General features: G+C 43.8%; 1 long non-coding RNA gene across 1 annotated transcript in view; it reads right to left on the bottom strand.

Annotated features, from left to right (window-relative positions):
• Nucleotides 1–1,621: 1,621 nt before the first annotated feature.
• LOC144500004 (uncharacterized) overlaps nucleotides 1,622–16,193 on the bottom strand; it is a 97,119-nt gene continuing 82,547 nt past the window's right edge. The window contains exons 2-3 of the long non-coding RNA XR_013498913.1: nucleotides 4,823–4,953; nucleotides 1,622–2,098 (exon numbers count right to left, since the gene is read on the bottom strand). This is a non-coding gene — a long non-coding RNA (uncharacterized LOC144500004). The remainder of the gene's footprint in view (nucleotides 2,099–4,822; nucleotides 4,954–16,193) is intronic.

The following is a 16,193-nucleotide window of genomic DNA, read 5'->3' as shown; positions in this document are numbered from 1 at the left end:
AGACTCGATGGGCCGAATGGCCTCTTTCTGTACTGTAGGGTGTCTATGTTTCTATGTTATCCTCAAACTATGACCCCCAGATCTGGACTCCCCCACCATCGGGAGCATTCTTTCTGAACCTACCCTGTCTAATGCTGTTAGAATTTTATAAGTTTCTATGAGAACCCCCTCACTCTTCTAAATGCCAGTGAATATAATCCTAACCAACTTAATAGCTCCTCATATGACAGACCTGCCATCTCAGGAATCAGTCTGGTAAACCTTCGCTTTACTCTCTCAAAGGCAAGGACTTCCTTCCTTCGATAAGGATACCAAAACTGCAGACAATACTGTGCAATCACTGTGCAGCCAATGGAGTACCTTTGAAACGTATTCCCTGTTGCAATGTTGAAAAAATGGCAGCCAAATTGCCCACAGCAAGACTCCACAAATAGTGCAAGAGGGGAGAAAATTGGCAGGAATCAAGGAGGGAAATTTACAGCAAAACCGTGGCAAGTCCTCAAACGTCTGGAATACAAAAGGATGTTACAACACCCTGTATGGTGAATTAATAAGTCTGGATTTTAATGTTTTCTTTTTAAAAATGGGCTTTGATGTATGGCATAATACTGTGCATGTCAGCATAGTAGTAAATTAGGGGAAAACACCACCATGAGCAATGTGGTTCACATAATTCAAAAGTGGCTGACATACTCTTGAGTTATATGATCTCATGAATTATGTGGCCTGATATCAATCAATGTCTTGTATTACATAAATTCATCACTTCCTAACCTATAATGTCTATGTATTCTATAAAACAAGAAAATGTGTGAAATAGCTATTAACTAATTGGAGAATTGAAACAGTTTCTTGGAAATATCCTCTATTTTTTTCAATACAATATTTTCATGGCCGTTCTCAAAGAAGCACATTAATGTAAAATGTTGTGGATCTCGCAATACTCCTATTATAATGCTTTTTGATAAACTGTACCCTTTGATTATTGTTATCATTCCCAACTGAGAGGAAATCCATAATAAACAGGGTCCTTAAACCTGTGTTTTATATTCTCCCAAAGCTGCCTTGATAGGATATTACAAATAAACCACAAATTGGTCAAAGCCTTTGACAATTGTTTCACAAAATATTTCAAGGCAGGAATGGGAGAGAGAAAATTAACCATTTTCAAAGAATTTTATTCTGTGATCAGACTATTCCAAATAATAATGAGCAACTTTTAGCAGTCTCTGCGGGAAAACGAAACGGACAGTGAGTGACATTTAAAAAAAAGAACAAATAAGAATTGAGGTCAATTATTCCAAATAACATGCATGTTACTCAACCTGCCGGATCCAAGGATGTGTCAAAAATCAGTCCACGTTTAGCGCTTAGCAGTAAATACCAGTTTAAGTGCCGCACACTGCACCAAAGATAGTGTATTATTACCGCCAGTCTTAAGCAGCATTATCTTGCATAATAAATGCACTACAAAGGGTGAAACTGCACTAGAAGCGCAATTATTCAAATGCAGTGCAATCAAACTATAACAGAATATATTTTGTAAGCCTTAAAAGAATGTCATATCCAACCACTTATTTGTGGTTGCAGATAGGAACCCTTTCGTAACCAATTACTGGCTCATTAGGTAATATTTAATTGTTGCATCATTCCAATAAATTAAGCTTTTAAAACTTTATGGGCATAATTATTAATGTGACTGGTCACAGAATGAATAATTCAGACATGAAATAACGCTTATTGGCTGGAAGCGATGAGTGTGAGAAATATTTCCAGTGGTGCTATTATTGGGATTGGTTTGAAAGGACACACACATCTCCTGCAAAACTCTCTTTCGAATATCTTCTTCATTCAAATAGTGGTGCTCAATGGCTGCATTACAAAATGACGCAAAGCGGAAGGAGAAAGAAAGTAAGCTTCGACGATCTCAAATTGGAGTATTCTGGATTAACCTGTGACTGTGTGGATGTTTTTCTGTCACATTTTTCTTTCCAATGTTTTTCCCTTCTCCTGTCCAGTTGCTAGTTTTTGCCGGTATGCGTTTCCACAAGTGTCAGAAAACCACCTGGTACTTTCGCCAACTGGTCATTCTTCATTTCTGGGAACAAGGACAGTGGCTTTCTGACAGTCTGTTCATTGAAATTCAGAATAATTACATCCTTGCCTGCTATGCACTCTCATAGATTTTCTAGCTGGGTCCAAAGGCGGGTGGAGGGGTGGGGGGTGTGGAACTGCAGTGGGGGGGGCTTGGTGAGGAGCAGGTAGGGGAGGCTGCCATTAAGAATCACCAGAAATTAGTCAGGAGTAAGAATTCTAGTTGCTCTTCATTCTTTAGCCTCTGGTGGCTAAAATCAGCTAACCCATTGGTTGAAATTTGCTCCAAATTGCTCAGTGCCAACAGAAAATGGCGCATTTAATCCAAAGGATAGAACATCGTCAAATGTGTCATAGAAACATAGAATCATGCAGTGCAGAAGGAGGCCATTTGGCCCATCGAGTCTGCAACCACCACAATACCACCCAGGCCCTATCCCCATAACCCCATGCTAGTCCCCCTGACACTAAGGGACAATTTAGCATGGCCAATCCACCAAACCCGCACATCTTTGGACAATGGGAGGAAACCTGAGCACCCGGAGGAAACCCACGCAGACACCGGGAGAATGTGCAACTCCGCACAGACAGTGACCCAAGCCGTGAGTCGAACCCGGGTCCCTGGCGCTGTGAGGTAGCAGTGCTAATTGCTGAGCTACCATGCTGCCAATGTCAATGTAAGATTATGACAATGAAGTATCCCACGTCAAGCAATGATTCATAATATCCCAGCAATGCCACAATCTGCATTTAAACAGCACTACTAGTGCTAAATAAAACGGCACCAAGGTGCTTCATAGAGCTGGAGATACTGGATTCAAGAAGGAAAAATTAACAGGGACCAAGCCAGCCATTTATAATGGGGTCAAGAGAAAGAAGATACACAAGAGAAGCCAGACTGTTCAGTGGGGAGTGGAGATTATGGGGCTGGAGGAGTCAGGGAGATGAATGGCTGTGATGGGATTTAGACAGAGAATTTTAAATTTGAGGCATTGGGGTGCTGGCACTGTTCCACTCATGTTATCGTAAGTGACAATGTGGCAGTTTATTTTGCGTTTCACATTGCTGCATTACTACATGGCCTTGATTTTAATGGCACGCCCAAAATCGGAGGCGCGCAGAACGGCATACTCCGTTGGCCTCGGGCGCGATCTCACGAATCTCAGGCAAGCGTGCCGGTAAAATTCTGGCCCATATATTTTGCAAGCAGTATGGCACGTTGCGATAGCATCTCATTTAGCAACAGGAAAGGTGATGTGTTTGACCAATAGTTTAATCTGGAAATGTAAATTTTCTGACTCGGATCTATACAAGGTTTTGTTGAATTGAATGCATTTCAAATGAACACCAGTCGCCAAAATATTAAGTAGGAAGCGACAGTAGTTTTACAAAGTTGGGTCACAAGCAGTCTCACAACAACGACTGTGTTTACCCCAGTCTAACGCCGGCATCGCCACATCATCACAAGCAGTAGCCAGTTTCTTTGTGAATTATTTTGATTGTTCATTTATTGTAAAAGATCTTAAATAAATGCTATTCAATTTTCTGTGGCGTTATTCAGGTGTAATTAAAAACAGAAAATATTGGATGTATTCAGCAGATCAGTCAGCGCCTGTGGTGAGAAAAACTGAGCTAATGGCTGCGATTTTACCGGTTTGCCCTGCCCATCGATGGTTGGAGCAAGCCGGTAAAATTGCATGAGAGTCGGGAATTCAGGATCGCGCCCGATTTCTCGGATCTCGCGATCTTACCGGCATCAGATTTCCAGCGCAGTCAGCCTCTCGCCGATTTCTGGTGAGAGGCTGAATAATTTATTTAAATTTATTTAAATCATGATTTGCATCTGTTTCACAAGCCCGGTACTTAATCGTCTGGGCTCACTTGCCTTTGTGGACTCGCTGGGAGAGGTTCTCTCCGGTGAGGCAAACACCTGCTCCCAATGAACGGGGAACAGTCGCGTTGCCCTCTCCAGTACAACCGAAGGCCATTGAGGCCCCCCTGGAAGTTCGAGGGCAAGGGGGGTTGTCCCTTGGTCAGTGTCAACATCGCAGTACCAGCCTGGCACATTGGCAATGCCCACTGGGCATTTTGGCAATGCTGACTGGGCAGTGGCGGTGTGGAGTCTGAAAGGAGGGTGCGGGACCTGAAGGGGGCAGGGCCTATTGGGGGCAGGGCCCATGGGGATGGGGCCTGAAGTGGGGCCATGGGGAGGGGGAGGGTGCTGAAGGGGGGACTATGGGAGTGGGGCCAGACCAGGGTAGGCCGAGGGTGCGGGGGGGGCCCTAATGCTTCTCTACATCACTATCAGTGGGGGCGGGAGCGTGGGCCCCACTCTGCACTCTGCCAGAGATCGTGGGTGAGGGAGGGAGGTGGGACCACTGCCGCTGCCTGCGACCAGTGGGTGGGGGGCACAATTGGCCTGGGGGATGGGGGGTGGTGGGATTATATTTTTGGTCGCGTGGAGCTCGTGATCAGTCACAGTTGCTTGGGGGTGCCGGGTTGAGGCTGGCTGCAACAGGTGATGCCTGACGAGTCTCTCTCTCTCTGTGTCAGGCCTCTTGCTATTGCACGTGTGCAGCCACAAAGATCTGCATTTACTCAATAGCTCCCTCTGCTGCCTGATCAGGCTCGCTGTCAAGATTAGCCCACCCACTGCCTCGAGTAGCTAGAAACAGTCAAGCCCATTTTTTCATGCACTAAATGCAGAAGATTAGGATTAAAAACTCACCCAAAAAACAGATCTGCCACTCTTCCATTTTCATGCTAGCAGGACACTTTTCTCTAAAATTCCGCCCAATGATTCAGGGCAATTAAATGAAACCAGAAAGCATTGGAAAAACTTAGAATATCTGATAGCATCTGTGGAGAGAAGGAGAGTTAGTGGGAGGGATTTTTCTCCCCCTCCAAGGCATGTTTGGCAGCAATGGGAGGCACTATAATTTTCTACATGCATTTTAAAGATTTTGATAATAAAAGATCCCAGAATTTTTACAACTGGCCGATGGTTCCCAGTTTTTACCTTCTCTCTTTCCTTGAACAGGGGAGATACATTTACTTTGGCTACTTAAGAAGATTATTCCACTATCGCTGATAAAATACTAATTATGGAGGTGCCCACACCACATTCTAAGGCTGGGCTTGGGAGGAAGAAGCTCTTGTTCTGGCACCTGTACCCCATGGAGGTTACATTCAGTAGCAAATGTCACTCCCACTTATAACCTCACTAGCCTCTCAATTAGCATAACCCTCCTCACCAGGGTCTGCCTGACCAGGATTGGCAAAATGACCCCAGTTTCCTGGTTATCCATCCTCCACCGCTATTCCATGTCCGGGACAGACTGCAGTTCCACGAGGGGCCATCGCTCCTGGTGGTGCTGCAGGGACTGACAAGCTGCCAGCCACCTGATTGACCATCAGTTCTTGGAGGCAGGAGATCCTCCCTCATTCGGCCAGAAACTACAAGCTGAAACAGTTAGTTAACTGTTTGACAAAATGAAATTCAGTCATATTTTCTGGAACTTGCAGAGCTAAGCTCACTCCCAATTTTCATACAATGGCAGACATTGTTATTTTTTAAAAAATGATGGCCAGAATATCCACGATCTCTGCAGTGACCTATTTTATAACCCCAGCACGCTGGCCATCAGGTCCTGAGGATTTGCATGATTTTAGTCTTATGTTTTACAATACTTTAAATCTTTTTAACCCCTTACTTCTACTCCTCATCTGCAACATCTGTCTTCTACTGCGAAGGCAGACACAAAATATTCGTGATGTGGAGATGCCGGTGTTGGACTGAGATGGGCACAGTAAGAATTCTCACAACACCAGTTGAAGTCCAACAGGTTTATGTGGAATCACGAGCTTCATCGTTCATCTGATGAAGGAGCAGCGCTCCGAAAGCTCATGACACCATATAAACCTATTGGACTTTAACCTGGTGTTGTGAAACTTCTTACAAAGTATTTGTTCATTGTCTATGCAATTTCCCCATTATACTTTATCCTGTCTCCGTCTCCAAGTGGCCAGTGTTCACTTTAGCAACTCTCCTCTTTTCTATTCATGAACCTGCAATCTGATTTTATTCTTCTGGCTAGTTTATTCTCACATTCTATTTTTGTCCTCTCTCTTCGCTTTTTGGTGGCCCTTTGTTGATTTTGAAAGCGCTCCCAATCTTCAGGCTTACTACACGTTTCTTTGACACATTATGAGCCTTTTCTTTTAATTTAATATTATTTTTAACTTCCGTAGGAAGTCACAGATTGATATTCTTTGCTGAGCTTTTATTTTTTAATGGAATGTATTTTTGTTGAACTTTTTAATGATTTATTTAAATGTTTTCCACTGTTTATTTATTGCCATATCTTTTAGTCTCTTTACCCAGTTAACCTGAGCCAGCTCTCACTTTCATGAATATATAATGAACATTAAGTTTTAAGATTCTTGTTTGGGGCTGGAGTGTGTCACTTTCTTGTTTGGGGCTGGAGTGTGTCACTTTCTTGTTAAGGATGGAGTGTGTCACTTTCTTGTTGAGGGTTGGAGTGTGTCACTTTCTGGTTTGGGGTTGGAGTACTTTCAAAACTAATGGTGAATTAAATTATATTACGGTCACTTTATCCGAGTGGATCTTTGTATTAACCTGGCTTCATTGTACTATACAAGACTTAAAATAGGTTCATTCCGAGTTACTTCTGCAATATATTATTCCCAGAAACTGTTTTGAAAGCATTCCACAAACTTATCTTCCAAACTTTCTTTTCCCCTTTGATTGGTCCAATCGATTTGAAAATTAAAGTAATCCACAATTATTACATTGTCTTTGTTTCATTTTCCAATTTCTTTTTATTAGTGTCACAAGTAGGCTTACATTAACACTGCAATGAAGTCACTGTGAAAATCTCCTGGAAATCCAGTAGCTAGTGGGGAACACTGAAGGGTATGTTAGCATGGCCAATGCACTCACCAGCATGTCTTTTGGACTGTGGGAAGCAACCGGAGCACCCAGGGGAAACTCACACAGACACAGGGAGAACTTGCAGACTCCGCACAGACAGTGACCCAAGCCGGGAATCGAACCCGGGTCTCTGGAGCTGTGAGGTAGCAGTGCTAACAAGTACACCACCGTGCTTTCCTTAGTGTTCTGTCCTATGGCATAATTACCGTTCGGGGGTCTAAAAACTTCTCTCACCAACATTTTATGACCCTTGTTCTTCCTCAGCTCCATGCATACTGCTTCTCCTTCATGTGCTTCTGAGCCAAGATTCTTTCTCACTCCTGTCCTTATGTTATATACAGTAAGAGTTTTAACAACACCAGGTTAAAGTCCAACAGGTTTATTTGGTAGCAAATACCATTAGCTTTCGGAGCGCTGCTCCACCTTATGTTATATATTCAGAGAGTATACAAAGAACAAAGAACAGTACAGCACAGGAAACAGGCCCTTCAGCCCTCCAAGCCCGTGCCGCTCATTGGTCCAACGAGACCATTCGTTTGTATCCCTCCATTCCCAGACTGCTCATGTGACTATCCAGGTAAGTCTTAAACGATGCCAGTGTGTCTGCCTCCACCACCCTACTTGACAGCGCATTCCAGGCCCCCACCACTCTCTGTGTAAAAAACGTCCCTCTGATATCTGAGTTATACCTCGTCCCTCTCACCTTGAGCCCGTGACCCCTCGTGATCGTCACCTCCGACCTGGGAAAAAGCTTCCCACTGTTCACCCTATCTATACCATTCATAATTTTGTACACCTCTATTCGGTCTTCCCTCATTCTCCGTCTTTCCAGGGAGAACAAGCCCAGTTTACCCAATCTCTCCTCATAGCTAAGACCCTCCATACCAGGCAACAGCCTGGTAAACCTTCTCTGCACTCTCTCTAAGGCCTCCACGTCCTTCTGGTAGTGCGGCAACCAGAACTGGACGCAGTACTCCAAATGTGGCCTAACCAGCGTTCTATACAGCTGCATCATCAGACTCAAGCTTTTATACTCTATACCCGGTCCTATAAAGGCAAGCATACCATATGCCTTCTTCACCACCTTCTCCACCTGTGCTGCCACCTTCAAGGACTTGCACACCTAGGTCGCTCTGTGTTTTTATACTCTCGATGGCTCTGCCATTTATTGTATAACTCCCCCCTACATTAGTTCTTCCAAAATGCATCACTTACATTTATCTGGATTAAATTCCATCTGCCATTTCTCCACCCAATTTTCCAGCCTATCTATATCCTGCTGTATTGTCCGACAATGTTCATCGCGATCCGCAAGTCCAGCCATCTTCGTGTCATCCGCAAACTTGCTGATAACACCAGTTACACCTTCTTCCAAATCATTTATATATATCACAAATAGCAGAGGTTCCAGTACAGAGCCCTGCGGAACACCACTGGTCACAGACCTCCAGCCAGAAAAAGACCCTTCGACTGTTACCCTCTGTCTCCTGTGGCCAAGCCAGTTTTTTACCCATCTAGCCACCTCTCCTTGTATCCCATGAGCCTTAACCTTCTTAACCAACCTGTCATGAGGGACTTTGTCAAATGCCTTACTGAAATCCATATAGACGACATCCACGGCCCTTCCCTCGTCAACCGTTTTTGTCACTTCCTCAAAGAACTCCACCAAATTTGGAAGGCACGACCTCCCTCTTACAAAACCATGCTGTCTGTCATGAATGAGATTGTTCCGTTCTAAATGTGCATACATCCTGTCTCTAAGAATCCTCTCCAACAACTTCCCTACCACGGACGTCAAGCTCAGTGGCCTATAATTACCCGGGTTATCCTTGCTACCCTTCTTAAATAACGGTACCACATTCGCTATCCTCCAATCCTCAGGGACCTCACCTGTGTCCAATGAAGAGACAAAGATTTCCGTCAGAGGCCCAGCAATTACATCTCTTGTCTCCCTGAGCAGTCTAGGATAAATGCCCGCAGGCCCTGGGGATTTGTCAGTTTTAATGCTACCTAAAAAACCTAACACTTCCTCCCTTTTAATGGAGATTCTCTCTAACGGGTCAACACCTCCCTCTGAGATACTCCCAGTCAACAAGTCCCTCCCCTTTGTGAATATTGATGCAAAGTATTCATTTAGGATCTCCCCTATTCCTTTGGGTTCTAAGCATAATTCCCCTCCTTTGTCCCTGAGAGGTCCGACTTTTTCCCTGACAACTCTTTTGTTCCTAACATATGAATAAAATGCCTTAGGATTCTCCTTAATCCTATCTGCCAAGAACTTTTCGTGACCCCTTTTTGCCCTTTTAACTCCCCATTTGAGTTCTTTCCTACTCTCTCTGTATTCCTCCAGAGCTCCATCTGTTTTCAGTTGCCTGGACCTAACGTATGCCTCTCTTTTCTTTTTGATCAGATCCTCAATTCCCCTGGTTATCCACGGCTCTCGAATCCTACCTTTCCCATCCTTCCTATTTACAGGCACATGCCTGTCCTGCAGCCTTATCAACTGTTCCTTAAAAGACTCCCACATGCCAGACATGGACTTACCCCCGAACAGCCTCTCCCAATCAACGGCCACCTGCCTAATCCGGCTATAGTTAGCCTTCCCCCAATTTAGCACCCTACCCTTAGGACAACACTCGTCCTTGTCCATTACTATCCTAAAGTTAACAGAGTTGTGGTCACTATTTGCCACATGTTCCCCTACCAAAACTTTGACGACCTGACCAGGCTCATTTCCCAGAACTAGATCCAGTATAGCCCTCTCTCTAGTTGGGCTATCTGCATACTGTTCCAAGAACTGTTACAAATTCCTCCCCGTCCAGACCCCCAGCCCTAAGCACTTTCCAGTCTATACCAGGGAAATTGAAGTCTCCCACTACAACAACCCTATTTTTTCTGCACATATCCAGAATCTTCTGTATACATTCAGCTCAAAAATACTTCTACTGAACAATGTTTTGAGGCTACATTAATGATCAACTTTCCTTGTTCTTATGAGATTGTTTTATTGGTTGGTGTAAATTTATGTTTATTCAAGTCCTTACAAGTTGGCAGATTCACTCTGTTGCTTGCACAGGCATTGAGTGCAGAAATCAAATCGCCCCAGGTCATGATTTTATCTTCAATTATTTTTTACAAGCAGAAAATGTATCTGTAAATGCTTGAAAGTTAGGACATAAGTGTAGGATCCAATTAAACCCTGGTATCATTTTGCTGAATCTGTACTGTACTGCATCCCCTCCAAGGACAATATTCCTTCCCTAAAAATGAACAAAATATTTGATCCAGAGAGGATCTGCTCAAGGATCCATACAACTGAAGGGTAACATTTTCCCCATTGTAATCTGACCCACTTGAGATAAAATCCAACATTCTATTCATCTTTTTGATTGCTTTCTGTGCATGTCTATTGACATTTAATATGTTTAATTCATTCTCAGGATATGTTTAGTTTAGTTTAGTTTATTTATTAGTGTCACAAGTAGACTTGCATTAATACTGCAATGAATTTACTGTGAAAATCCTCTAGTCACCATACTCCAATGCCTGTTCAGGTACACTGAGGGAGAATTTAACATGGTCAATCCACCTAACCCGCATATCTTTGGACTGTGTGAGGAAACCGGAGCACCCGGAGGAATCCCACGCAGACATGGGGAGAATAATAGAAATCATAGAAACCCTACAGTGCAGAAGGAAGCCATTCGGCCCATCGAGTCTGCACCGACCACAATCCCACCCAGGCCCTACCCCCATATCCCTACATATTTACTCACTAATCCCTCTAACCTACACATCTCAGGACTCTACGGGGCAATTTTTAGCATGGCCAATCAACCTAACCGCACATTTTTGGACTGTGGGAGGAAACCGGAGCACCCGGAGGAAACCCACGCAGACACGAGGAGAATGTGCAAACTCCACACAGACAGTGACCCAAGCCGGGAATCGAACCCAGGTTCCTGGAGCTGTGAAGCAGCAGTGCTCACCACTGTGCTACTGTGCCGCCCGGATATGAATATGGGCTCTGTAAACAAGGTCAGCATTTTTTGACCATCTGGGTTTCCCTTGAGAAAGTGATGTTGAGCTTTACTCTTAAGCTGCTGCAGTCCACATGTTAAAGGCAGTCCCACAATGTTGCATAGTATGGAATTTCAGGATTTTGAGCTAGCAATGAGGAATGTTTTAGTGTAATTGGACTCTCAAATCTCTCAGCTCTGTAATAGTTCTTAGAGTCCCCCCATTTAGAGAATAGTTCGATTTTTTTTCTTGGTTCCAAAATGGATGATTTTACACTTGCGTCCAATGGACTCTATTTTCCATAATTTTGACCACTCATTTCATCTATGTTCTTTCGCAATTTCCTTCGCTAACATTGTGTCTTCCTCCTAACTTGGTGCCATCTGCGGACACTATCCCACAGTTCTCCATTGTTTCATCCAAGCTGTTTATAACTATGTTGAAAAGTTGAGGCCCCAGAACAATCTCTTATGAACACCTCTTGTCACATTTAGCCATTCAAAATTCCTACTCCTTATTCCCACTGTCGGTTTCTCATCTCCAGCTTATTTCCGACCCAGTCGAAAACCTACCTCCAATTCCTGAGGATCACAGATCTCATCTGCTCTGCAAACCCCATCAGAACCAATAATTTCTCCAATGCAGCCTCTGTGTGCTTACACTCACATTGTCACCTTCCACAGCCTTCACAACTACTTCTCACTTTCTGCTCCATCCTGTCACATTGAACACTGTAGTAAGTTGGCTTATAAATGGTAAGGTTTGGAAACACTTGATTGGGACACGTATGAACTCACTTCCTCTTCTCGCAAGAGAAGTTGGCACAGAGCAGGAATATCACAACCAAATAAAGGTCCTGCCACATTGCAAACATTCAAAATTTGGAAGATGCGCCCAGTGACATCAAATTGGACCCAAAAAAGTATTGGAGATGGCATGACTGGAAGCGAGACACAGAACAGTTTGATGACATCATCTTCCCTTCCTCTTTTCATTCTACTTGGAATTGCAGCATGGTGACACAGTGGTTAGCCCTGCTGCCTCATAGTGCCAGGGACCCCGGTTCGTTTCCCAACTTGGGTCACTGTCTGTGTGGAGTCTGCGCATTCTCCCCGTGTTTGCGTGGGTTTTCCCTGGATGCTCCAGTTTCCTCCCACAGTCCGAAAGACATGTGGTTAGGTGCATTGACCATGCTAAATTCTCCCTCAGTGTACCTGAACAGGTGCCGGAGTGTGGTGATGAGGGGATTTTCACAGTAACTTCATTGCAGTGTTAATGTAAGCCTACTTCTGACTCTAATAAATAAACTTCAACTTAAAAAACTTAAACTTATCACATGTTTGTGAAGTGATAACAGAAGATGGAGTGTTGTATCACACCGCTACAAATCTGCCTGTACATCTTCTGTCCTGTTCTACTCCCCTTTTTCAAGTTCAGTAAGAAGTCACTAATGTTAAACACACTGTTAATGAAAACCAAAATGACAATGCACCATCACTTGCTTGAACCCTATCTTACCCTATCCCATCGACATAGCTATAAGCATCCTATCTGACATACACAGTGAGTTATGGGGAGAGTCAGTCATCACAGTAAAATCTTTCCGCTGACATAGTCATGCCGTGGTTTTGGTCTCAACCATAAACTCCACCTTGGGTAGGTTGGAAGTACAGATGAACAAGGGCAATTGTTCTAACTGCAGTGTCTACTCTCACACAGGTCAGTCGCTGTTTAGGACTGGAATGGGAGCTACATTGCAATGGGAATGGAACATGATGCTATCTCTCATGATAACAGCACTTCTGTGTCCCTCAGAACCAACATTGTCTCTGGTGCTGGAATGCCAGGTGCAGCTAAGTAGCTGGTTAGGCACTGAGTTGTTGAGGTCAGCATCTGGTCGAAACTCTTCGAGCGTCCCTGATTGAGCCACACTACATTACTGGCACTGGGGGAACACCTCATAGAGGCATTAGCATAGGTAAAAGAGCACTTCAGGCAGGTACTAGTGATCACCGAGATTAGAAATAAATTGTAAGACTCCCTTTAAACCTGTAAAATCACAATGCTGATTGGAATCTTTGAATAGGATTCCTATGTTAACCAACATTCTAACAATGTCAGGAGACATGAATAGTTTTGCTTCCTGGGAAGATACTGTTTATTTCAGGGGAAAAAGGCTGTGATGTATGTTGGAAATATTAATGCAGGGGAGCACAGGTCGTCCTGGATTTAACTATTTAATTTAAGGGCGGCACGGTAGCACAGTGGTTAGCACTGCTGCCTCAAAGCGCCAGGGACCTGGGTTCGATTCCTGGCTTGGATCACTGGAGTTTGCACATTCCCTTCATGTCTGTGTGGGTTTCCTCCGAGTGCTCCAGTTTCCTCCCACAGTCCAAAGATGTGCGGGTTAGGTTGATTAGCCGTAGTAAATTGCCCCTTAGTGTCAGGGGGACTAGCAGGGTAAATATGTGGGGCTACGGGGATAGGGATGGATGGGATTGTGGTCAGTGTCGACCCGATGGGCTGAATGGCCTCCTTCTGCACTGTAGGGATTCTATGATTCATGTGTAATGTTGAGGGAGTGCTGTGATGTGGGAAGTTTTCTTCTTTAAACAAGTCAGTACACGAACAGTCCTAATGCCCCTGTGGCTCTGCTGAACATTATTGATTCCATGACACTCTGAAGAAAAAAGGGGGACAACCTACAGAATCAAACGAAAACAGATGAATTAATCCTTCATCTCTGGCCTGGAATTTGCATCTGTAATGGCAGTGAAACTGTCACCATTCTCTGTCATTACTGTGTAAAATTGACAACAACCTCTGGTGTCTAAACATGCACTGCTAATGATGGAAATCCAGGAGTTTCTGTCAGTGATACCTGGCTCCTCCATGGGGTGCAATGTTGCAATCTTTGCAGATGCAGTCAACAGGATAAGTGATGTGACACGCTTATATTTATTATTAGTATTCCTGCTGTAAAAACCATTGAAGAAGATATGCCTTGTTGATCGATCTGTATTGAAGTTTTTAAAAGCAAATTAAGGTATAAATAATGCTCAGCTGCCCATCCAGCCATGTTAACATGCACTGTCAGATGCCAGAGGGTGGCAACTGGGGGATTTTCACAGTAACTTCATTGCAGTGTTAATGTAAGCCTACTTGTGAGACTAATAAACTTTTTTTTTCTCATGCCCTCCATTCTGTGATTTTAAAATAAGTTTAACTTTCAAAGTTTGTTTATGACATTTTAGCTTCCCCCATAATCTCATGTGCACATCCCAATCTTTATACCACTTCCTGCAAAATGATTAAAGTGTGACTTGGAACCTGTGCTTTTAACTTCCTGGTGTTCTGTCCATGAGAATCCTGCAATCTGATTGGCTGTTGCGTTAGTTTTATGATTTAACTAATGCTGAACAACACAGGTCCCCTCGAGATGGAGCGAGATTGAAAGTCACACTGCAGCAGGAGAAATTAATGCTTAAGAGTCTTTAAGATCTTTGTGGGCAGCTTTCTTCAAGGCCAGTGCTGATTGTTTTCTCTTCAGCACAGCTCACCAAATCTGGCCCATTGTTTTTTGTTGTACATCATACCTTATATGGCCTACATATCAATTGCCACTGGACTTCAAAGTAATTTTCTTTATATGAGGCACTCTTACATATTTCTGGAAGAATTGATAAGGTGTGACATAATTGCATCTCTCTCTCTCACTATTCCTTGGGTGTGCAACATGATTGGGCAATGGCCTACTCATGTCAACATTTATCTTTAATTCCACAGAACGAGTTTTAAGTTAAAATGACTCCTTGCTTTTTCTGGGGGAAAAAAAGTTTTATTTGATTGGAGGAAAGAAAACATTTATTGTACGAGGAATGATCATTTTGAAATCAGGGATTTCAGAAAGCAACTTCCATGAATAAAAGTATTCATTTTTCCTGTGTTTCACATAATCCATCAGCAAGGTGATGTCTTTAGCAGACACATATTCTGGGACAGAGTCTATTGATTCCCTTCACCAAATTCTCTGTGTGCATCCAAAGATGTGCAGGTTAGGTGGATTGGCCATGTTAAAATTGCCCCTTAGTGTCAGGGGGATTAGCAGGGTAAATATGTGGGGTTATGGCGATAGGGCTTGGGTGGGACTGTTTTCGGTGCAGGCTTGATGGGCCAAAGGGCCTCCTTCCATAAGGATTCTACAATTAGGATAGTGATGGAAAAGGATGAGTGGTGTCCCAAGGGTAAGGTGTTGGATTGGGGGAAGGCTAACTTTAGTGGGACTAGGCAGAAATTGGCAGCTCTTGATTGGGAGAGGCTGTTTGAGGGTAAATCCACATCTGGCATGTGGGAGTCTTTTACGGAACAGTTGTTAGGGCTACAGGACAGGCATGTTCCTGTAAAAAAGAAGGATAGGAAGGGTAGGATTCGAGAACCGTGGATAACCAGGGAAATTGAGGGACTGGTCAAAAAGAAAAGAGGCGTATGTTAGGTCCAGGCAGCTAAAAACGGAGGGAGCTCTGGAGGAGTACAAAGAAAGTAGGAAAGAACTCAAACGGGGAATTAGAAGGGCAAAAAGGGGTCACGAAATGTCCTTGGCAGACAGGATTAAGGAGAATCCCAAGGCATTTTATTCATACGTTAGGAACAAAAGGGTTGTCAGGGAAAAAATCGGACCTCTCAGGGACAAAAGTGGGGAATTATGCTTGGAGCCCAAAGAAGTAGGGGAGATCCTAAATGAATACTTTGCGTCGGTATTCACAAAGGAGAGGGATGTGTTGACTGGGAGTGTCTCGGAGGGGAGTGTTGAACCGTTGGAGAAAATCTCCATTACAAGGGAGGAAGTGTTAGGTTTGTTAGAGAATATAAAGACTGACAAATCCCCAGGGCCTGATGGAATCTATCCAAGGCTGCTCAGGGAGACGAGAAATGAAATCGCTGCTCCTCTGACGCAAATTTTTGTCTCGTCACTGGACGCAGGTGAGGTCCCAGAGGATTGGAGGATAGCTAATGTGGTCCAGTTATTTAAGAAGGGTAGGAAGGATAACCTGGGTAATTATAGGCCGGTGAGCTTGACGCCCGTGGTGGGGAAGTTGTTGGAGAAGATTCTTAGAGAGAGGATGTA

Source organism: Mustelus asterias, chromosome 10, assembly GCF_964213995.1.
Source record: "Mustelus asterias chromosome 10, sMusAst1.hap1.1, whole genome shotgun sequence".
In the NCBI taxonomy this organism is placed as follows: Eukaryota; Metazoa; Chordata; class Chondrichthyes; order Carcharhiniformes; family Triakidae; genus Mustelus; species Mustelus asterias.
This window is presented reverse-complemented; position numbering and strand designations above follow the sequence as displayed.